The sequence below is a fragment of the Medicago sativa genome, chromosome 7, assembly GCF_051527215.1.
Source record: "Medicago sativa cultivar Bolivia chromosome 7, Bolivia_mono, whole genome shotgun sequence".
Classification (NCBI taxonomy): Eukaryota; Viridiplantae; Streptophyta; class Magnoliopsida; order Fabales; family Fabaceae; genus Medicago; species Medicago sativa.
This window is the reverse complement of record NC_140755.1, coordinates 80,120,561-80,145,000: the sequence shown is the minus strand read 5'-3', so window position 1 is coordinate 80,145,000 and position 24,440 is coordinate 80,120,561. Positions and strand designations below refer to the sequence as shown.

Genomic DNA, 24,440 nt, shown 5'->3' with positions numbered 1-24,440 from the left:
GAAAGGGAACAAGCTCTTCTTCAGAGGCAACAACAACTTGAAGAACTGTTGAAGAAGAAGATTGAAGAAATGGAAGAAATGAAGAAACAACAACAAACCAACCCTTAGTTGCACACCCTTGTGTTTTACTTTTTGTTTGTTGTTTGTTTTATTTTCTTAGTCCTTGCTTCTGAAATCATCTTGTCTTATTTCTTTTGCTTCTGAATGCTTACTGATTCTGACTGTTTAGCTGCTTCTGACAATTGAATATACATGATTTTTGCTCTGATTTATTTAGTTCATTGCTTAGTATACTCTCTCACGTTTGAGTTTTTCTCATATCTTTTTGTCTTTTGTGCTTAAATTTATTTCAATTTTTTTGATAATGACAAAAGGGGGAGTATATGTGACAAGTATTTAAAGGCTCTGAGCCCCATTATATATTAATGGCATTTGAAATTTTTGAAAAACTTCTATCTTTTTACCTTATTGGTATAAGCTATGAACGAACGAAGGAGTATCAAAATTCAAGTAAAGTTAATTGAACCATTCTTCTTATCTATAAGTTAATTCTTTCAATGATTCAATTTTGCTTTTAAGCTCTGATAATATTATTGCGCGAAAAATGAATTTAATTAACCTGGATAGAACTTAGGGGGAGCTTACAAACCTCACCTTAAAGACTATCAGACTCAGGGGGAGTTTGAGCTTACAAACCTCAGATTCTGAGCTTACAAACCTCAGAACCCCAAAGTCAACTTGTTAATTAGATTAACAACAATTGATCAATTTTAAATACTTTTGTTTGTCATCATCAAAAAGGGGGAGATTGTTGGAACAAAATGTGTTTAACAATAAACCTTAAAGAGTTTTGATGATAACAAGGTATTAAAAATTGTAAATTGGACTAGCTAATATTTGTTCAAGTATACATGACCATAATTATAAAGTTACATCATCATTGGTTCTGAATGAGCAAATAAAGAGCTATGGAAACAACAAAAATTTGAAGCTTGGACGCTCCTGAAGGCAACTTGCTCCTGAAGAAATAGCGCTCCTGAAGTAAGCTGCTCCTGAAGAAATAGCGCTCCTGAAGTAAGCTGCTCCTGAAGAATAGTGCTCCTGAAGACAAGAGGTCCAGAAGCCACATCATCAGAAGCTGCATCATCAGAAGCTGCAGAAGTCACATCATCAGAAGATGCGTCATCAGAAGCTGCTGAAGCCACATCATCAGAAGCTGCGTCATCAGAAGCTGCAGAAGTCATATCATCAGAAGCTGCATCTTCAGAAGCTGCCTCATCAGAAGCCATTTCACCAGAAGCTGAATATCAACTGGATTTGCAAAGAATCAAGAATTAAAGATTTATCAATGCAAAAGCTGTCTATTGGATTCGAAAACACAAACAAAGGATTAGTGGAGTTTGCAACGGTCATTTCAAAGGTGTTTGAAGGTGTGTGTTTGCAATTTGGACGAAAGCGTTGACATTGTACTTTGTACGAATTGTACAACCACGTTCTCCACTACTCTGTTTTGTGTCCGCGCTACAAGACAAGAAAACAGCTCCAGAATACGGTCTCGCCTGCATAGATGTTCCTTTGGATAAGGAATGGATTTCAAATTGGTTCTTCATAGGACAACAACCAAATCAGGCAAAAGATCATTGGTGAAAGATCAAGCTTCAACAACGACTCTTTGGTGTGCTGGCAATTTCACAACGTCTCTTTCACACCTCTATATAAAGGAGTGAAGACCTAGAGAATTGGTAATGCAAGAACGCTGAACGAAAGACTCACAAGATTTTCACAAGTACCAAACCTCTGCTGAAATTGTTCTGCATTCACTTAGAATTTCTGTGTCTCAAAGTCATATCTTAGAAATTCTTAAGTCCATTGAGTCTGTATCTGATTTGTATTGTGAGCACCTCTGATTGTATATCAAGTGTTCAACCTTAAACAATTTTCTGTGTAATTTTGTTTAGTTAGGAAGTCTCTTGCAGTTGTGCTTGAGCAGGAAGTCTCTTGATTGTGTTCTTGAGCAAAGGAAGTCTCTTGCTTGTGTGCTTGAGCAAAGGAAGTCTCTTGCTTGTGTGCTTGAGCATTTGTAATCAGATATTACTCATAGTGAAATCTCCTTGGAAGTGCAAGGGGGACTGGACTACTTCCGGATTGTGGAAGGAACCAGTATAATTGCTTTGTGTCGTTCTTCTTCTCTCTCTCTGTTCTATTCCGCTGCATTTAGATTCTGATTATCACTTCAGAAGCTGTCTCGCTTAGCTTCTGATCAGTGTGTTCAGTTTTTAGGAGAAACGAAGAATTTTTCAAAACACAATTCAACCCCCCTTCTTGTGTTTTTCTCACCTTCAAAATTAAAACTGAAATTTTTCGGAGAAAAAATCGTAAAAAAAAATCCGGGAAAAAGCTGGGAAAAAAAAAATTTGAAGGAAAAAAACAAAAAAAATAAGCCAGGGGTATTTTCATCAATTCTCATGCCATTTTGGTAATTTGCTGACGTGGCAGTGATTAAAAGGGGAGAGGGACGAAATGTCAAGTGATTAACTTTTACAGGGACGAAATGGGAGGATTAGTAGCTCAGGGACGAAAATTCAAATGGTCTATAATTACAGGGACGAAAAGCATATTTTACCCAATAATTAATAATGTTTTTTTATAAATAAAATAGTACTAGTAGTTATATGTTCATACCTTAGGTGTCTCTATAAGGAGAATTTAATAGAATCTCCAATCAGCACAAGGAAAAATGGCCTTAACCAGAATACTTTGGCAAAAAATAAACTAGTTAGACTCTCTAAACTAACAGTTATTTTTGTGAGGGGATAAACTAACAGTTATTTAGTTTGGAGTAATTCTTGATTGCTATTATTTATTCCAACAAGTACATATTTATCAAACAAGATTTGGCACCAAGATCACATGTGCATGTTTCCTAGTAGATGCAGGTTTCCTAGAAAGACCAATTTAAGAGACTAACATGTGAAATACATATATATTACACACACCTTATTATAGAAATATAAACCCTCATAATCTATGGTTTCATAGTTTCAAAGTATCAAGAAACCTTCCCTTTGAAACATCATTACAACAAAGGAATTCAAGAAATTCCCTAAAGCTAAACTCCTTGTAAAGCCTTAGGATGTTGATCATCAACAAGTTCAAGTGCTGGACCTATCTTTTTATCCATAGCAAGACTATGAAGACTCACAATAGAAAATCTCTTCTCATCTTCATTAACAGTTGCTCTATGAATCACACTCTTATATTGTCCATTGCTAAGAACTTCCATTTGATCCCCTAATTGCACAACCAATGCTCCATCAACAAAAGGAACAGGAATCCACTTTTTGTTTTTGTCTTCAATTTCTAGCCCTGAACGAGTTTGTAGAAGCAGTGTTATGGAACCATAATCTGAGTGAGGATGGATTCCTAAGGTGAGTCCTGGTTCAGGACATATAGGGTAGCAGTTCACTGCTACTACTTGTGACCCTATTTCTTCATGCAAGTAACTTTGGTTTAATCCTAGGCTTTCAAATATTATTTCCATTAATTCGTTTTGTAAAACTTGTGTTGCCACTGCATACTTTCCCATCTTCTCCCTATAAAAAACAATTTTGCTCATTTACTTTTACAAGTCAATATAAGTACTAACATAGATATGAACATGACATACGTAGACAATACTGATAATTTATTAAAAAAATTATTGAATCTGTTTCATGTGTCTTAGTTTTTCACTAACACGTGCTTTAACATTTGACACGCCTTCGATTTGAAGTGTTAGTGCTAGATAAGTCAGACATCGTCGTTCCATTTAACATAGATACGGACATGACACACGTAGACAAGAGTGATAATTTATTAATAAAAAAAATATTGAATGTGTTGCAAGTGCGGTTGTTTGCCACTAACACATGTTTTGACATTTGACACGTCTTTGATTTGAAGTGTCGTGCTAGATAAGTCAAACTTCATTATTCCATTTAAATTTCTAAGGTAATTTTTTTTTACACAAGGTAAAAAAACTTTTCATATCAAGCAAAAGTTGTTTTAATAAATTTATTTTTCATTGAAAAGATTTTGCATTAATTTGAAAAGGTCTACATTAACAGTACGCACCTATAAGTGGATGGATTTGAAGGCCACATATGAATCCAATCTGCTATTGGATGAGAGTAATGTTTGATGAAATCTCTCCAGCAAAAAACTTCATCCTTGGCTTGATTAAGACTTGTTCCATATCGTACAGGTTTGTGAACATCATCGGAAAATAAGCGCATCTTTTCATCATGAGGGAGGTTGAAGAATTCTGTTGCAACTTGTTGAGCATCTTTCATTGTTGACTCATCAATTCCATGGTTAATTACCTACAACAATGGAGTGTCATATGTTAACTTAATTAATAATTGTTAATGAATGAAATTAAGTGACCATAAAATCGAAGACGAATGAATGTAAATGGTAGAGGATCAATATATGTAGCTTCTCACTTGTGTTTTTAAAGTGGCTTAGATTTTCAACTCACTAGATGAATGTCATTGGGAGGAAAAGTGAAGTGAAGACAAGTACCTTACTATATATAGTAGTGCAATGAAAACAATAGCTGCATCTATATCCAACTCATTTATAAGCAAATGTGACAAATACAATGTATCTTATACAATGTATCTTGATTTACGGAAAATATAATAAATAAATGGTCCCTTGAAATTAGAATTATACGACTGGTTTTTTTTAGGGGAGAATTATACGACTGGAAATATTATTATTAATTTTATTTTACGAATATATTGTTTTTTTTATAAATACGAATATATATTCTTACTACTTTACTAGCATATACTTTTCCAAAAATGATTATAGGCATCTTCTATTAATAAAATAAAAATTAATATATACAAACGTGTGTATATAATATATATATATATATATATATATATATATATATATATATTTTGACAGAAATATAATATATATATATATATATATATATATATATATTATATATATATATATATATATATATATATATATAATAATAATAATAATAATATAAATGTGTTTATTTAATGTCCAACAATATATCAATACACGTGTACATTTACATGTACTAAAATAGACATAGGACGTTTTGTCAAAAATAAAATAAACTTTTTTTTTGACAAAAAAAAAAAATTAAAAAAACTTAACAAGTCATCAAACTTTTTTTTCCTTATATTGATAAAAATACACTCTTTCCACTGAAAGAGTAATACATTATCTTTTAGTTGTTAATTTTTTTTATTGCAATGTCATAGGAACAAGAAAAGAACAAGTGATTTCAAGTTCTCATGAAATGCAAACCAAGGGTGTATTAATTTTTATCTGAAAGACACGAAACTCCTTGCAGGCAATTCGAATTTCATTGACTGTTTGGGACCTAAGAGATTGGTCCCTTAAATTAGACAAGTTTATAATGGGAAGAGTGGTGGGGATGGAAACATGATGAGTAATAGTAGGGCGTTGTGATGGAGGAAGTATGTAACATTGAGGTATAGAAGACACTCCTTGGTCACTTAGACTCATAGCACTAGTAAATGAAGAAGTAGAATCACTATGTTGGTCCATTGCCGATTTTGTGAAATTTTGTTTGTATGTTGTGTCAATGATCTTGATTGAGATATTGAACTAGTTGATGCATTCTATTCTATTTATAAGTGTCACATATAATTAAGAGATTTGATATTATCATGCTATACATGCTAGTCCACTATATGCATCCATATTTCTATTAAATTGTTCACTTACATGTACATGCAATTAAGGAAGTTCAAAAAGTTGAATTTTGTCCATATGTGAATGTGTACTATAAAGAGGAGTATATTTGCACTAGAGTGATGGAAGAAGAAATCCTTTACAATATCATGTTGTTTAGTGGGGATTGTGGGCGCAAGTTGTTGGTTTTTTTTTTTTATCATTATTATTGGATAGATTTTTTTTGAGGGGATTATTATTGGATAGATAAATGCTACAATTTGTATAAAAGAAAAAGAAAATATATATGTTGAGTTGGATCATGTGGCATGCATGCAGGTAGTAAGTATATAATGATGGACTGACGATCGACTTATTTTTTATTTGTATACAATGGGCATGTTGATTATTCGTCATGTGTGTATAATAATTTTTTTAATGACAAAGGAATTTGGTAGCTGCTTTTTGTTCTTCAATGGTTTGTCTTGGAGTAGTATGAGAGAAACATAAGATGGCACAATTATAAACATGTTATATTCAAATAAATGTATGTGCTCCTTTTTTTGCCATTTGGACATAAATTAAGTCAAGGGGTAACGCATCTAATAACAGAAGTTGTTTGTTGCAGCTATTTTCAACATTGTTTCCCTTTATTCATGATACATGCATTTATTCTTTATTTGGTAATACCCACAACTGAAAATACTTGCGTACCATAGTAGTTAGGTACCATTGCACCATTGGCCAATAAAATTTTGACAAATGTCAAAATCTTTTAAAACCTGTTCTTACAAAAACCGGCTTAAAAAGTTTATAATAAATCCAAAAGGAAAAATGGTTTTATTACCATTTATTTTAAATCCTAATTACCAGGAAATTTATTTGGTAAAAGCACAAATTAAATGGTGCGATAAAACAGCCATATATTATTTGAGAGAAAATTTTGATTATCAACTTTTTTCAAAATATGTGGTTTTAGCTGAAAAGCTTAGAAATAATCTTCAAAAATTGGCAAGATAAATTATGGAAGGTCTTATAAATCCATTTGAAAAAATAATACCACAACCATTCATATTACAACCAACATATCAAAATATTTATTTGGTAAAAAATCAAATAAAATAGTGTAGAGATACAACCTTTTATTTTTTGATAGTTGACTACGATTATTTTTTATTCGTAGAATTTGAAGGATTAGCAAATGAGCTCAAAGAAAAAATAAGAAACCTAATTAATGGCTAATAAAGGTTTAGGAGAAAAAATGCAAGATATTTTTAAAAAAATAGTTGTTTTGCAAGAACGACTAGAAAAAATAGTTTCTTATATAGAAACTTCAACAGAATATTGGATAGATAAAAAGGAGTTTAAGGAAAAACTAGACGAAAGATTATCTAGTTTAGAAGATAATCAAAAAGGGTTAGATGAAAAACTCTGCATGAAAATAGACGATTTAATTAATTTAATAAGTCTTTTACCTAAAAAGGATAAGAGTTTAACATTGGAGGATCTCCAATCCTTTTTTAAGGAGGGGGATGATGAAAGAAAAATAAAAAGTTTAGAACAAACTTCACAAGAAGAAACACACTTTTTCGTTCCTAAATATTAAAATGGACGAAACAGAGGAAGAAATAGCTAACCAGCTCAGTGAATTACAAACATTAATGGCGTCATTAGACATTAGTGAAAAACAAAAAATAATAGAAGAATCAGACGAAGAAAATAAATTTGTCTATGATTTTGATTCAGAAAGCTCCTTTAGTAATGAAGACGAACCACAAATAGGTTTAGTCAAAACAGACGAACCAGAAACCTCAGAAGCAGGTTCTAAACGAAAAAGAGAAGAACAAGAACGCTTTAGAGAACAAATGGTAATACAAGATAAAATTAATGAAAGAAGATATAAAGGTATCCCATCAAAATATATCCCAATAATAAATTCACAAAAAGAGGACGATGTTCTTGATCTTGACTGCAGTGCATGTAAAGGGAAGGAATTAAGAGAATGGTATCGAAAACATAAAATAAATGTTCACTTAGATGCACAACTAAAAGCCTTTAACCCAAAAGATATTTTCAATTATCTTAAAACCAAAACATCAGGAAACGCTTGGAAATTTATTGCAGAATACCCAGATTCAGAATTACCATCTACGGGAAATGAAATTGTAGATTATGTTTACTATGTTCTAAGAACAGAATTCATAGGTTATGAAAGTATCGAAGCTACTAAAGAATTAGAAAACACATTAATTCATAAAATTTTTAATTTAAATATTTGTGATATGTGTCAAATAGAACCATTTATATGTGAATTCAAAAATTATTATTATGGTATTCATCCAGCAAAAAGAATAGAATACAATTTGTTAAATTTATTCTATAACAAACTCCCCAATGGGATTAGGAATAAAAATGCAAAGAATTTTTGATGAAAAGGTAAATAGTACAATGGGATTAGAAAATACCCTAGGAGCAAAAATAACAACACTAAAACAGTGGATAACTGAACAGTGTATGGAAAAAATTGCAACAAAAGAAGCTCAAATAAAAATCTGTTGTAATCAGCTACAAGTCGGAAACTATGGTTGTAATAATCCAAAAAGACGACGGAAAAAGAAAATTTTTAGGAAAATAAATCGGTCAGAATATAAGAGAAAGAGGCGATATCCTAAAAAATTTTAAAAACAAAAATATTTTAGGAAAAGGAAAAAATTTCCTAAGAAAAATTCTTGTCCAAAAGGAAAGAAATCATGTACATGTTGGCTATGCAACGAAGAAGGTCATTATGCAAACGAGTGTCCAAAGAAAAAGGAATCCAAAAAGGAGACCTTAAGACTAATCTGGCAACTAGGTTTAGAACCCATAGAATCAGATTTAGATTCAAATTCAGATTCAGAAAGTGTTTATGAATACACTAATGAAGAAGAGAATGAGTACAAAAATCTTAAAAAATGGAAATCCTAATGCAACTTTTATTCAAGTTCTATTGTATAAAAAGAAAATCATGGGATACATCGATACAGGTGCAACTCTATGTTTTGGTAGAACATCTATTTCGGATAAATGGATAAAACTTAAAAAACCAAAAGAATTTATCATTGCTGATAAAACAAAACACCAAATCTGGTACGTTTTGAAAAATGTTTTTATAAGGATTGAACATAAAGGTTTTTATGTTAGATCAATATATAATCATGATTCAGGATTAGATTTAATAATGGAAATAATTTTTTAAAGTTATATAATCCATTCATTCAAAAAATCGACACAATATCATTAACATGGTTTAATGTTAATAATCCAGAAAAAAAAGAAGTTATTACCACAAAAATAATAACTAAAAATGAGATTTTAAAAGCCATTTCAGGGAATATAAATATACTAAGAAGTATCTGGGAAAAAAAGAAGATTTTACCTAACGGTAGAACAAAACCTAGAACAAAATTTAAGACAAGTATGTTCTGATAATCCTTTGGATTCTACAAAAAACAGAATACAGGATTTAATAACCATAAAACTCAAGGACCCAAAGAAAGAGGTTAAAGTTTTATACAAAATGCCATATTCTCCAGATGATAAGGAAGAATTTAAAAAAGAGATTGCAGAACTTTTAGAAAAAGGTTTAATAACACCTTCAATAAGTCCGCATTCAGCTCCAACTTTTTATGTTAGAAATCATAATGAAATAAAAAGAAATAAAGCTAGAATGGTTATTAATTATAAGAAGCTTAATGAAGCAACCATTGGAGATTTTTATAAATTACCTCGAAAAGATTATGTTTTCGAAAAAATTAAAGGTTGTAATTGGTTTTCATCTTTAGATGCAAAATCTGGATATTGGCAATTAAGGCTTTCAGAAGAAACTAAGCCTTTAACAACTTTTACCTGTCCAAAAGGACATTTTGAATGGAATGTTTTACCATTTGGTTTAAAACAAGCACCATCAATATATCAAAGATTTACGGACAATGCCCTTAAAGGCCTTGATCATATTTGTTTTGTATATATCGATGATATTCTAATTTTTACTAAAGGAAGTAAAGAACAACACGTTAAAGATGTTATAACGGTTTTGAACAGAATTAAAAACAAAGGTATTATTCTATTAGAAAAGAAATCAATACTTTTAAAACAAGAAATCGAATTCCTTGGTCTTATTTTAAGAGAAGGAGGAAAACTCGATTTATCTCCACATGTTCAGGAAAAACTTCAACTTTTTCTAGATCAATTGGTGGATAGAAAACAAATTCAAAGATTTTTGGGATGTTTAAATTATATTGCTAATGAAGGATTTTTCAAAGATTTAGCAAATGATAGAAGAATTTTACAGAAAACGATATTTGAAAAGGTACCATGGAAATGGACACCAGAAGATACTGAGGCTGTAAAATCAATAAAAGAAAAAATAAAAGTTTTACCACAATTATACAACCCAACAAAAAATGATTTTTTGGTTGTAGAAGTGGATGCAGATCAGTTTACTTGGGGAGAAGTTTTACGAGCTCTACCTAATGGTAAACAAAAATTGGGACTAGATCTCAATGGATATGTTGAGGGCACAACCCCACAACAATCCTATATCATTAATGGCGAAACCCATCAGTTAAAATCAGATATCCCTAATGGGCGATCAGATATAAAATCAGTCTCGACTGATTCAAGACTTGACTATTCAAGCAATAACATCCGATTTAAGGATAAAGAGCTTCTGCTCTGTAGATATATTTCAGGATCCTTTAAAGATGCTGAAACCAGATATCATATTAACGAGAAAGAAACCCTTTCTTGTTTAAAAGTTTTAGAAAAATGGAAAATGGATTTAATTCCATCAAGATTTTTATTAAGAACTGATTCAACTTATGTTAGCGAATTTTGGCGCTACAATTTAAAGGTTGATCATAAACAGGGAATACTTGTTCGATGGCAAATGAGCATCCAACAATTCTATCCTTATATTCAACTAATAAAATCAGAAAACAATTGTTTTGCAGATACATTAACAAGAGAATGGAGCAAGCTTTAAAGGTTCTCCAAAATAGCTTAAAGCAAAAGGATGAACAAATTGAAATTCATAGCCAAAAGCTGAATCAGCTCTCTTCGGAAAAGGGGGAGATGGTTAAAATGATCGAAAGTTTAACTAAAATCATAAATGTTGAACTTCCAACAACAGGTGAAAATTCAAAAAAGACTTTGAATGAACAACAAAGTTTTTCATCAACATCTTCAGCAGGTTCTATGCCAGAAGAAGATACAAAAAAGTCATGGGCTGACAAAGCCGAAGAAGAAAGTGAAGAGCCAAAAAATGGTTCAGATCAACTAAACGTTGTCGTCGATCCAACCAAAGAACAACTAGGGAAAAAGGTGTATGTCATCTTTGATGGTCCAATGAAGGGCATCTACAACAATTGGGCAATTGCAAGTCTTCATATCATCGGCAAAAACGTCAGCACAAAGCTTATCCAACCATGGAAGAAGCAAAAGAAGCTTACAAGGCTTCTTACAAAGAGATGACCATCGCCAAAGACATTGGTCAACCCTCAAAAATGGAATCAAAAAAGAAGATCTCAGTAGGATCCATTATAAATCTCCAAAAAGAGAAAAATAAGCCAAAAACCCTTGATGACTTCATGGGAAAATGGAGATGGCTAGCAAACTTCAAAGAAGAACTAGCACTTGAATGTTTTTACTCGGTAAACACCAAGTATGGGGTAAAAGCTAATACAGTTCCAGGAATATCCAAGGAATTACTCAAAGAATTCTATGACTATGGGATGCTCAAGACTGTATATCTTGAAGAAAAAGAAGGTCGTAGATTCCAAGAACTTGCTGATCTCCCAAAAGAGATTGGTGACACAGCAAAAAGATTTAACGATTTTCTTGCTAAAGGAAGAGAAATATACCTCCAATTCGAACAAACATATCCATGGTTCGAAGAAGAAAATAACCAGATGGCTGTAAGACCAAGAACAATCATAAGGATAGGCATTTCAAATAAAACCTATCTAGAACCAAATGCAACAAGTGTTGGATGGACATTAATTTCATTTGTTCAACAAATGCAGTATTTTTATGATCATTTGATTAAATATGGGTCATCCATTATTAATTACAAAGTTTTATATGTCTCAGATTTCTGTTTTATGATCTGTGACTCAAAGAAGAAGGTTTCAGTAGAACACCTTAAGCAAACACTTCATTTTGAAGATCTATTCTCAGGATTCAAAAATGGTCTTTACCGAATTCCAGAGGAAGTACAACAGGAGTGTTGCCAATACTTCTCAAAATACAAAGGTCATATTTGTACATGGTGTGCAAAAAACAAAGTGTCGGCAGAAAAAGACAAAGCACCGACAACCTCAGCATCTAAAGATAAGGCAAATGATAAAGCCTAAACACGTGTCATATAAATGACCGTAGAAATAAAGTTGTAATAGTGGAATCTTATCATTTGAGTCAGATGGGAACCACTAAAGATAAAAAATCTTATCACATTAGGTGATAATGCATCTTTTTTCTCTTTACGTGTTTTAGTGTCTTTACTTTTGAGCTGGATGGAAAGAGACATGTAAACTACCATTTAGTCTCTTCCTCCTATAAATAAGAGCCTTGATGCTCATTTGTATTCACAACTTAAATCAATGAAGTAAGTACCATTTAGTTTATGAGAAACGTTGTTGGGAAAGGACTTTGCAGGATTTAAGATTGTCACAACAAAATCAAAAGATTTTGAAGTTTCCAATATTAATAATCGAAAGATTATTTAAAAATTCAAAAGATCGGAAGATCAGAAGCATCAAAGACTCTAGTCAAAATCAGGTATGATTTTAAATATATTTTACAATTTTTAGTATTCTACAATGGAATTTAGCATGAAAAAAGAAGATTTATCTGGTTTTATAGCCGATGTATTAGTAGATCATATAGAAAAGGTAGATTTTACCTTAAAACCTGAAGAAAACTTCAAACAAAAAGGTATTTTTTCTTTAATAAAAGAAAAATAATCCAGAGAAAATATCCCAAAATATGGAATGATGGTAGGAGAAGTTGATGTACCAATGGAATCAACAGATGGATCTGTTGTAATATCCATGATTGATGATCAACAAATAAGCGAAAGATTAAAACACTTATCGCTAGAAAAAAGGAAAAAGATAGGATATATCCATATATCAACTATCCAAATAATCATAAAAAGCACTTTTATGAAAGGAATAGATTCAGAACTAGAGCTTCTTATAGAAGATGCCAGGATGGATAAAAAACATTCATTAATAGCCTAAGGTGAGGGAAATTTAAAATGTGGAAAAATAAATTCGAAATAAATTTATAAATAGGCTTAAGTCTAAATGATATAGATCTAAATAGATCTTTAGTAATTCATTATAAACTCAAAAACCAAAATCTCATGAAACCAGGAAATCATCCTTTTAGTATAGGCTATAAGATGAATTATGCACTAAGTAACTCTCATTATAGCATAGAGTTCAGTGGAAAAGAAAAAAAATACAAATAGATGAACTATTTGCATCATTAATAAAACTAGAATCACCAATTCTAAAACCATTAAAAAGGTCAAAATCTATTATGACAATAGAAAGAACACCTCTTTTAGAACAAGATGAAAGTACTAGTGAACCAAGGTTTTTTCCACCAAGAACTTCACTAGACAATAAAGAAAGGAGAAAGTTGGACAGAACTTTATCAGAAATAAAATTAGAAATTTCAAGCATTAATAAAAAATTATAATGCCAGGAATAACAATAAAAAACGAATTAAGTTTATTCAAAATAAAGCTAAAGAATTTAGCTGATAAAATAGAAGAAAATTTTCTAAGAATAGAAATGAAAAATACGCTTTGGGGAATCCGTGACTTAATAATTCTACATATTTCATACGTGGAAGAAATGTTAGAAGAATTAGAAGAAACAAAAAATATTTCTACCACACAAAAAGAAAGAGCCACAACTCTGTTATGGCCATCTCAAAACCTAATAAACCTTGAACAACTTTTAAAGAAAGCTCAAGAAAATTCCGAAAACCCCTCAAATAATTCTGCTCCCAACGTATAATGTATGGGTTAACAATTAAAACAGAATTAAAAGTTTTAAAAGAAAGACTAAAAACTATAGTCAGTGATATTGAATGGTATTATGATTTAATAGTATTCAAACAAATTTGTTATAATGCCCAAACTATAACAAAAACCCATATAGATTTAATTGAAGATTTATTAGCAGAAATTCAAGAAAATAATCTTACAGAGATTCAAAAAACAAGAGCAAAAATTCTCTTAGAACCTTTTCAAGCACTAACACAGATCAAATTGCTTTTAAAAGAAGCCAAAGATTTGGAAAATTCCGCTGTCGCAGACGCTGATCCCAACCTGGTATCAGAGCCAGTAATACAATCTTAAGGGATAAAAATGAAAATAAAGATAAAAATAAAAATATCTTTTTCCAAAAAAGACAGAAACTTTTTAAATCATTTTTTATTAACCGATTTAAAAGGTTAGGAGGACAAAATCCACATGTCACACACTGATTGAACAATATTATATAACATAGATTCCACTCTGTCACACAAGTGGAACCCACAACCTAGCCACAACACCTGTGAACAAAATATGGATCTAAATAATATTTAACTATAAATAAAATTATTCAAAGGTGCTTGGTTCGATACTTGGCATGTGAACTTATGAATCCACAATGTATTTCAAAATACATATCCTTTGTTTTGACAAAAAAAAATTGCTGGATTATTGTTTTAAAAATAAAATAAATAATTAATAAAAGATTATAAAACAATAAAACAACAATAGATAGAAGAATATAATAGAAATAGAACATTCTTGTATTTATTTATAAATCATATGGTAAAAGATTGCAGAGATTTTTGTTATGCTGGAATCATACCGTAATTCTTCACTTTTTTACATTTAGTGCATGTGAGTTTTATGATTAGATACTTTAGAATGTTAAGAATGATAAAATAAATAGAACAATAGATATATTTCAAGCCTATCCATGAAAATATATAGATGTAGCCTTTAAAACTATGATAAAAATACAAGGCTGTCTTTGATTAAAAGTATCATATGATTGATAAATTAAGTGATAATGAATAGTGATTTGAAATATTTATTAAAACCAGTTCATTGATAAGTTTTATCAATGAATCTATAAATTTCACCATTAAATCAAATGAAATATAATGTGACTTATTGTAAGTGCTAGAAAGTAGTAATTCCATGATATATATTAAGCACTTTTGGTTACTTGTTCCACAAGTTATCTAAGGAAAAACCATGAAATATTGATAAAATGCATTTTTATACTCCTTGTGTCTTACTTGACCCAATTGTGCAGGAAAAGAATGAACAAGACAAGAATCAAAGAAGGAAAATCAAAAAGAAGAGCAAAGGCCATGTCGCTATAGCGGCATATGTCGCCATAGCGGGAATGAATTCCAGAATGTCACTATCCTACTCGCACCATAGCTCGCCATAGCGAACCAGAGAGCGAGATGTCGCCATAGCAAGGGAAGGGCGAGCAAGAGGGTGTGAATGAGTTCTAGAGAGCATGTTTTTGAGGATCAGAGTTCACCTTGGCGAGAAATTCCTGCCTGGCGAGTTAAGGCGGTTTTGGAACTCCTAAGGATGATGTGGCAGAAACCCATTGGCAAAGAAAGGTCAGCTCGCCATAGCGAGCAAATCCTGCCCGGCGAGACTGCAAAATTCTGCAGAAGTATAAAAGCTCATTCCCTCATTTCAGAACTTATCTTATCCTTGTTTTAGAGAGAGAATATGTCGAAAAACACTGTACTTCATAGGGCAAGAGTGAGTGAGTGTGGATTCATCAAGAAACTTTGGGAAATCAAGTTCTTAGCATGGATCTTCATCTTTTCTTCCACTTTTGTATTGTTATCATGACAATGATCAACTAAATCTCCTTTGTTGGGATTAGAGGTACTTGATCAAGCTTAAATGTAATCTTTTGATCTTTCAAATATATGATTATAGCAATTTACATGATATTAAGTTTATTCTTGCATCTCATTCTTATGTGTGATTTAATTGTTTTTGTTTAGAACAAGCCAAAATGAAATTAATAAGCACAAGTGATTCATCTCGCACAAGGTGTGCAAAAGAGAAGCACTTCAAACAGATACAAATGTCAGTTCACCGGTGCCACAAACACTGACACCGTGATTTCAAAACCAAAACAAAGAAGATTAAATAAAAATACGCATACAAGACATAGGGTGTTGCCACCAGTCATTGTAACACCCCGTTTTCCCAACACATAAATAATATGAATAATCAGAGTTTTCAACTTTTAAAATAGGATGTCACACTTCTTACACAGATTTAAAATAGGATAAAGTCACTATTTATTCAAACAGCACCTGTCAATATTTCAATTACTTTGCAGCGGAAAATAAAACATCTTAATTAATTCATCATAATGACACTATGGTCTCAACATCATTCAAATTATTAAAATCCAAATCAAAGGTTCTTCAACATAATTCATAATCAAACATAGTTCTTGACAAATAACATAGTTCATGATAAAATAACATCGTTCATGGCAAATACGTAACACATGGAAACAAGCAATATCCCCACCCCGTTACGTATCAGAGCAACCTAAGACAACACGGCGGAGACTACTCAAGACTGCAACTATTCTTGATCACCTGCAAGTTACCCATGTAAGGCAACAATTTCCAAGGAGAAGGGGTGAGATTTCACATTCAATAATAATAAGCATATAATTCATCAGCATAATTTAACAACATAAATAACACTTATTTAACTATGTTACTTCTTCATAATACTTCTTAATTCAACTCCTTAATTTATTGACAATTTGACAACAACGATAATAGATCAACCACGACATCCACAACTTCGACTAGACATTAAGGACGATGCAACAACAACTCTTTAACTTCGACAATGCAACAACAACTAAGACATCATGCATGTGGTACCATTCAGGGCATAAGCCCTCATCTCTATTGAGCATAAAAGGCTCCCAGGGCTTGAGCCCTCGTCACTTTTGAGCACAAGGCTCCAGGGCTTGAGCCCTCGTCGCTATTGAGCACAAGGCACCAGGGCTTGAGCCCTCGTCGCTATTGAGCACAAGGCTCCAGGGCTTGAGCCCTCGTCGCTATTGAGCAAAATGCTCCAGGGCTTGAGCCCTCGTCGCTATTGAGCAAAATGCCCCAGGGCTTAAGCCCTCATCGGTTGTATGAATAGACTCAACAACTTGACATCTTAACATCCTAACATCTTAACAACTCAACAACTTGGCATCTTAACATCTTAACAACTCAACAACTTGGCATCTTAACATATTTACAACTCAAAAACTAAGACATCATATAACATCGTATTCAAACATCAACAATTCATCATATAACATCGTATTCAAACATCAACAATTCATCATGCATCTTTGTAAAAACATAATAAATTATACATAACATATTTTCATGTCAAACCAAGGCTACTGGAAAGATATCGCAATTATCAACAATTTTCATGTTTATACCAAAGACCAATTCAAAACAGAAACATATGAACAAAACGCAAAAACATGAAACAGAGAATGATGTCACTGTGCAATTTTGCTGTGACCTATGTGCAGTAATTTGGACATAACTCAAATTCTATAAATCATTTTGAAGTGAAACCAACGACATTAGAAAGTTAACATCCATATCTACAACTTATGTGTTTACACCTAAGACCAATTCTGCACCGATCAATACCAGTTTTCATTTCAAAATTCGGGAAAAGTTGTGCTGAAATTCATAAAAATTCACTGTGACCTACATGCAGTAATTTGACCATAACTCAAGTTCTATAAATAGTTTTGACGTCAGACCAACAACATTAGAAATCTAACATCCATACCTACAACTTTCGTGTTAACACCTAAGACCAATTCCGCACCGATCAATACTAGTTTTCATATCAAAATTCGGGGCAGAGATGAAAATAATCAGAAAAATCAACTTATATTATTCAAACTTCACATTCATTCAAAATCATCATAATCAACAACAACTCAATATAATTCATACCCAATTCATAATATGACATTAACAACAACAATCATCAACTTCCACAACTCATAATCATGAATCCAACCACAAATCAACAACAACATAACATAAATCATCAATTAAATTGCAATTCAAAACCCTATCTTCTTTTCAAACCCTAACTTCTCTAATCATCAAAATAAAACAACAGCAAACATGTTAAACCCTATTTCAGAACCATATACTTATGATTAAAGAAGGTTAGTCCCACCCTTACCTTAGATTGATTAGCAGCAAGGTCTACAGACTTCTCATTCTCTGACTCTTCTCTTCTCTTCTCTTCTCTCTAAACCTTGTTTTCTCCAAACCATTGTTTTTACATATATTAATCTTTCAACCTAATCTCTCCTCTATTTATATTACTAATTACTCTTCTTAAATCTGATTAGGCCCAATAACTCTCTTCTTTCTATTTCAGCCCCCAAATCTACTTATTCTAATAATTATATTTCTCCACTAAATATATTCTTCCACTAAATATATTCTTCCACTAAATATATAAAATAGGGGCTACTAATAAATATTAACACATAATAAAAATATCACTTATCAAATATATTAATTAAATTATAAAATAGGGCATTACAGTCATGGTAACTGAAAGACGAATGCAACCTAGATTTAAGCCACTGGAATGAAAGTAATTTCACTCTGTCAGATATAACGCTAATTGTTGTAGCCTTCTGATTAAAAATGCGGTTGTTCCTCTCCTTCCAAATTGTCCACACACAAGCCAGCCAAATTAACTATAAAAAAGAATGTGAAGAATACGGTAAACCCGCCATATGTCCAAACTGAAGATAGTGGTTTCTACATCCCTCCAGTGCGACGTATGATAAACCAAGCCAAAGCAACACCTGTGTCCACACTCGGCCAAAGAACTCACAGCCAAAGAGAAGGTGTTCGACATTCTCAAGTGAGCCGCACCCTCCACATAAGCTATGTTATCCGAATGCAACACCTGTCGACGTAACAAGTTATCTTTAGTAGGTAATCTATTTTGAAATAGTCTCCAAGCAAATAGCGACTGTCAGATTGGAGTTGCAAATTTTTATCTTTGGGGGGCCGCTTGATTCTTCTAAAATCTGTCTTGTCGTCTCTTCCGGTTTACTTTCTTTTCTTCTTCAAGGCACCCACAGGTATAATTTTTTTTCTATTGAATCTATTTCTAATTTTTTTTTTGGGGGTTGTGAGGAATCTAGGAAAATTGCATGGGTAGATTGGAATTCAATTTGTCTTCCAAAGGAGGAAGGAGGTTTGGGGTTGCGAAGGTTAAGTGAATTTAATGTTTCATTATTAGGAAAGTGGTGTTGGATGATGTTAGGAGAGAAGGATAGATTATGGTATCGAGTCTTAAAGGCTAGGTACGGGGAGGAGGGAGGGAGGTTGAAGGAGGGTGGTAGGGAGAGTTGTTCGTGGTGGCGGGTGATGTGTGGTATTCACAATGGTGTCGGTTTGGGAGTTGGGAGTTGGTTTGAAGATAATGTCCGAAGGGTAGTAGGTGGAGGAGGTGAGACTTATTTTTGGACTGACAACTGGGTGGGTGGAGTTCCCCTATGGGTTCGCTTCCCACGCCTTTTTGAGTTGACTGAAAACAGGTGGGAGATGGTGGAGGACATGGAGAGGCGCGGGTGGGAGGAGGGAGGTGAGGCGTGGGGCTGGCGTAGGCGCCTGCATGCTTGGGAGGAGGAGAGTGTCACAAAATGTTCTATACTACTACATGATGTTGTTTTGCAGGCTCATGTACTTGACAGGTGGAGGTGGCTCATTGATCCCGCACACGGTTATTCAGTGAAGAGAACCTATCAATATCTCACTACGGTGGACAAGCCTCCGGAAAGGGGATTGGTGGAAGATGTGTGATTTAATTGTTATTGAGAAATACTTTTGAATCTAGGTTTAGAATATTCATCTATCAAAACAATGATTCTAGACATAGGGTTGATGTTTTGATAATCACACAAAGTATCGGAACTTAAAGCTTTCAGATCGTTTAATAGATTGAGAAATCGTTGATCAAACGATACAATTGATCTCACAATATCATTTAGACATGAATGATGTTGTTGAGTGATACGTGACAATATCGGTAAAAAGCTAGAATCCATATATGTGATCATTAGGTTGTATTCGACGTTTGATCAATGAACTCTAATCCCAACGCTTTTACGCCTTATTACTCTCCGTTTTTATCTTCGCAATTTAGTTTTAGTAGTTTTAAACAAACAACCAATTAAACCCTAACTTAAAATAATAATCAATGTTGAACGATTTATGATATCGCACTAGTCCCTGAGGAGACGATATATAAATACTTACTTTTGATTGATAGAAAAATACCACATCACTTATTGATCCTATGATCGAAAAGACACTTATGCATGATGCAAGACCATTTTACATGTGCATGTTAGACAAACCATTTAGTAAAATTAGAGGTTTTAGTAATTGTGATAAATAGTGAGAAAACTTAGATGAGACACTAAAGACTCATTTTTCAGCTTAAAAGTCTTGGGTTCGATTATGCAGTTGCGGTTAGTGATACCCGAAAGAGCCAAATTGAATGTTTCACTTCACACCTGTAGCTTATAAAACTCAACTCTCCCTCCATTTTCGGCTGATGAAGACATCACATTCTTCCACCCTTCGCAGCTCATAGCTGCCAACAGGTACTGTTCTAACTTCCACTGCATGTGGATTTGTAGCTTCTTTCTCTAATTATTTGATTTGAAACTGTTAAATTTCTTGTTGGAAGAAGGTACACCAACTGAATGATGAAATTCCTGAAAGGAAACCTGTTTGATATTTTTGTGTTTCTTACATTCCTAACAATGATCTAGTGTCTGGTTACTCTTCAATCTTGTATGATGTAATCTGTACTGTCTGAGTCATGTACGTGTTCATGTGAATTTTGAGAGCCGCGTTTGAAGGGGTTTTATGCTGATGCTTAAAATGCATTTTGCATTCTTTGTACTGTGGATCAAAACTTTGTGCTTCTGTAACAGGTAATCAGGTATGATATCACCTTGAACAATGCCGTTCTCGCTGAGGATAAGCATGTGATGCTTTCTTTACTTGATCTATTTTCTATTGACATGGTTAGTTCCTTGCACCCTCTTAAGCTTCAATTTTAAATACTTGTGTTGTTTGTTTGTTTGTTGATAAGTCTATTAGTATCAATACAGTTATATATAATGTCATTCAAAATTCTACCGACCAGATATATATCCACATTATTATGCTCGTTTTCTCATCCCAAATTTTGGCCATTTCCTTTCATAATTTGGTAGATATATGCAGATGTGTACATATAATTAAGATATACCATACATAAGCACGTGCTTTAATACATAACTTGGTACTTTGGTTAGAGCGAGTTGAGTTTACGATGATAAGGGGTTGTGCAGCGGTTCCTCCATTTGATGTGAATGCAGCCTTACACTACTGGGATGCAGGCCATTGATTATGTCATATTAAACCATTCTGTCGGTTACATCCCATGAATTTCACGTTACATTCTGAATTGATAAAAATACCCCTAGTTCCATTTTCCCCCGCAAGCTTTTGAATGTTTTCCGCGTTCCCTTTTTTCCCTATAGTAGGGGTATACGTGAGCTGAGTATACACCCACATGAAATGAGTTCACAGAAACTGGCGTGACTTAAGTTCATGAATACATTACTCAGTTTAGGAAAACATACATATACAGGAATTCAATTAACGTATTTATGTGTTAATTCAGTTCACATATGTATGCGTTAATTCAATTCAGTGAAGTACATCCCAAACCTCCAATTGGATGAGTACGTGAACTCAAAATACGTATGTTGACTTGAAGTAAGATAACATAGGCGGATGTAAAATTAGTCCACGTATGGCCGGTAATTAAATTACGAATTTACAGGCTGTACATGAAACTATATTCACATAGACCTACACGGATAGAGTTTTTTTTTTTTTTTTTGAGGAGACCTGTGCAGATAGAGTTCACGTTACATTTGGAAATTCAGAAATTGCTGGTTGTACGTGAATTGAGTTTGTGTGTGTTAAGACTATTTTTTCTGACGTGCATGGACTTGGTTCATGTGTAAATGTGATTCTCAGGTGAATAAAAAAATTGAAATTAGCAGATACAATATTAAGGTCACTTACATATATAATAAAATGTAAATGGAAGATGTAGAATGAGTTTAAAATAAGAGGGATGTTATCGGCAGTCGCTTTAACACTTGCGGTAGACACTCTCTCGTAGATTGGGCCACGTCACCCTCTTCTTTAAACTCAGCTACTTGTTTACTGGTTTCTCAAGTTTATTTCTTTGTTATTTTTTATTATTATTTATATGAAAAAAGACGGATCTGGGTGGATCTTCATCACAATTTCACAACCTTCAAGTTTCAGTATTTAAATCTCTGCTCAAATAATCTGTTGCTTTCGTCATCTCAGAATCAACCTTCAAGTTTCAGTGTTTAAATCGACTAAACATCGACCAAAAAACAAAGCTTTACCAAATTTCATAAGCCAAATCAAATTATTCCAATACTGTCAATCTTCCGTTAATTAATTTTCTCACGCCTATAACTATGGCTTGGGGTATTTTGGACGTTATTGTTTCAGAGGGGTGTAACTAACCAGCATACATCTTCTAAAAAATGTGGGGTAAATAATTGTAAACTTCCAAAACAACATAAGTTAGTCTAGAATTTCCATACTCAATTTTCTTTTCTTTTTTAGCAGCTAGACTTATTTGAAAGTTATTTTTGGAACCATTGAGTATGTAATTGTACCAATTAAGCCTTTTATGATTGAACGGAAGAATTTGCTATTACATCTTACCTTCATCTCTTTCTCTTCGGGTAAGAAAAAGGTTGCATTAATATCTATTATATTTAAATTTCTTGGCATTATTATCATATATGAAATTTTTGTATTATCACCTAATTCTTCACAATAGATGCGATTGTATTAACATCTGTTACCAAAAAAGGTTGCATTAACATTGTAAGAGTTAACTTAAAATCAGGTTATGGAAAAATCGTGCCACGATTCAGAAGCAACGTGCCACGATTGGAAGCAACGTGCCACGATTGGTTGAAAGCAGTTCCTGAGGCAAGCACTGGAAAAATCGTGCCACGATGGAATCGTAACGTGGCACGATGGGACGCTGAAGACGGAAAAAGAAACGTATGTTCAGTGTAGATTTGTTCCATATTTTAAGGGTTACTTTTACTATAAATATAAATCTTGTATCAGATGAAAAAGTGTGTAGAAAACAGGGTTTAGAAGCCAACATAAAAACTAGGGTTTATAGAGAATTTCTCTTGGCAACAACACTAGGGTTGGGATTGTTTTTGATTCACCTTGGACAAAACACTGTTAGGATTGAGTCTCTTGATCACGGGAAGAGATTGAGACTTGGGTAGAATTAGGTTTGAAGACTGATTCTTGTAACCCTCTGATATCTTTTTGTAAAGAAACTCATATCATTATAGTGGAACGGAGAGCTGCTCTCTCCCCCAGAGTAGGTCATCATTAGACCGAACTAGGTAAACAGATTCTTGTGTTCTCCTTCTTCCTTTCATCTCTTGCTATTTATTTTTGTTTGAATTATTTTTGTCACCCGCTTGATTTGATTGCTTAGTATTAATTTGCCCCACGCATCAAGTTTATTATTGGTGTGTTTTTTCACAACGAATTCACAACAATTGGCGCCCACCGTGGGGCAAAGGTCAAATCAATAACCAGATATCATGGGTTCGAAGTGGGATATTGAAAAGTTTACCGGTAGTAACGACTTCAGGTTGTGGAAGGTAAAGATGAGGGCAATTCTAATTCAACAAAAGTGTGTTGAAGCATTGAAGGGAGAAGCACAGATGCATGCGCATCTGACACATGAATGATAAAGCGGTCAGTGCTATCATTCTGTGTCTTGGGGATAAGGTGTTGAGAGAGGTAGCAAGGGAGACTATTGCTGTGTCTATGTGGAACAAACTTGATTCATTGTACATGACCAAGTCCTTGGCACATAGACAATGTCTGAAACAACAACTCTACTTTTTCCGAATGGTGGAGTCAAAACCTATAATGGAGCAACTGACAGAGTTCAATAAGATTATTGATGTTTTGGCGAACATAGATGTAAATCTGGATGACGAGGATAAAGCCTTACACCTACTGTGTGCTTTACCTAAGTCCTTTGAGAATTTCAAGGATACAATGCTTTATGGCAAAGAAGGCACTATCACTTTGGAGGAAGTTCAAGCAGCTTTGAGAACCAAAAAGTTAATCAAGTTCAAAGAGTTGAAGGTTGATGAGAGTGGATAAGGCTTGAATGTCTCAAGGGGGAGAAGTCAAAACAGAGGAAATGGGAAAGGCAAGAATTCCAGGTCAAAGTCTAGGTCGAAGGGTGGTGATAAGAAAACAAAATACAAATGTTTTATTTGTTACAATCCAGGACACTTCAAGAAGGATTGTCCAGAGAGAAAAGGGCTATGGAAGTGGTAATCCATCCGTTCAAATTGCAAGTGAAGAGGAAGGTGAAAGGATTTTAAGAGAGGTTTTTCAAAAAATTATCCTCTTAATGGAACAAATCCCAT

At 33.2% G+C, this 24,440-nt stretch overlaps 1 long non-coding RNA gene and 1 pseudogene across 2 annotated transcripts; one reads left to right on the top strand and one right to left on the bottom strand.

Moving 5' to 3' along the window:
- Positions 1–2,851: 2,851 nt before the first annotated feature.
- LOC146909020 (flavanone 3-dioxygenase 3-like) lies at positions 2,852–5,601 on the bottom strand (annotated as a pseudogene). Its single transcript, XR_015019588.1, has 3 exons — positions 5,338–5,601; positions 4,114–4,361; positions 2,852–3,593 (listed from the first exon to the last, which is right to left on the bottom strand). The product of XR_015019588.1 is annotated as a flavanone 3-dioxygenase 3-like (transcript).
- A 14,602-nt stretch (positions 5,602–20,203) lies between these two features.
- On the top strand, positions 20,204–23,397 carry LOC146909019 (uncharacterized). The gene is made up of 3 exons (XR_015020367.1): positions 20,204–20,513; positions 20,858–20,942; positions 22,868–23,397. It is a non-coding gene; the product is annotated as an uncharacterized LOC146909019 (long non-coding RNA).
- Positions 23,398–24,440: the final 1,043 nt, after the last annotated feature.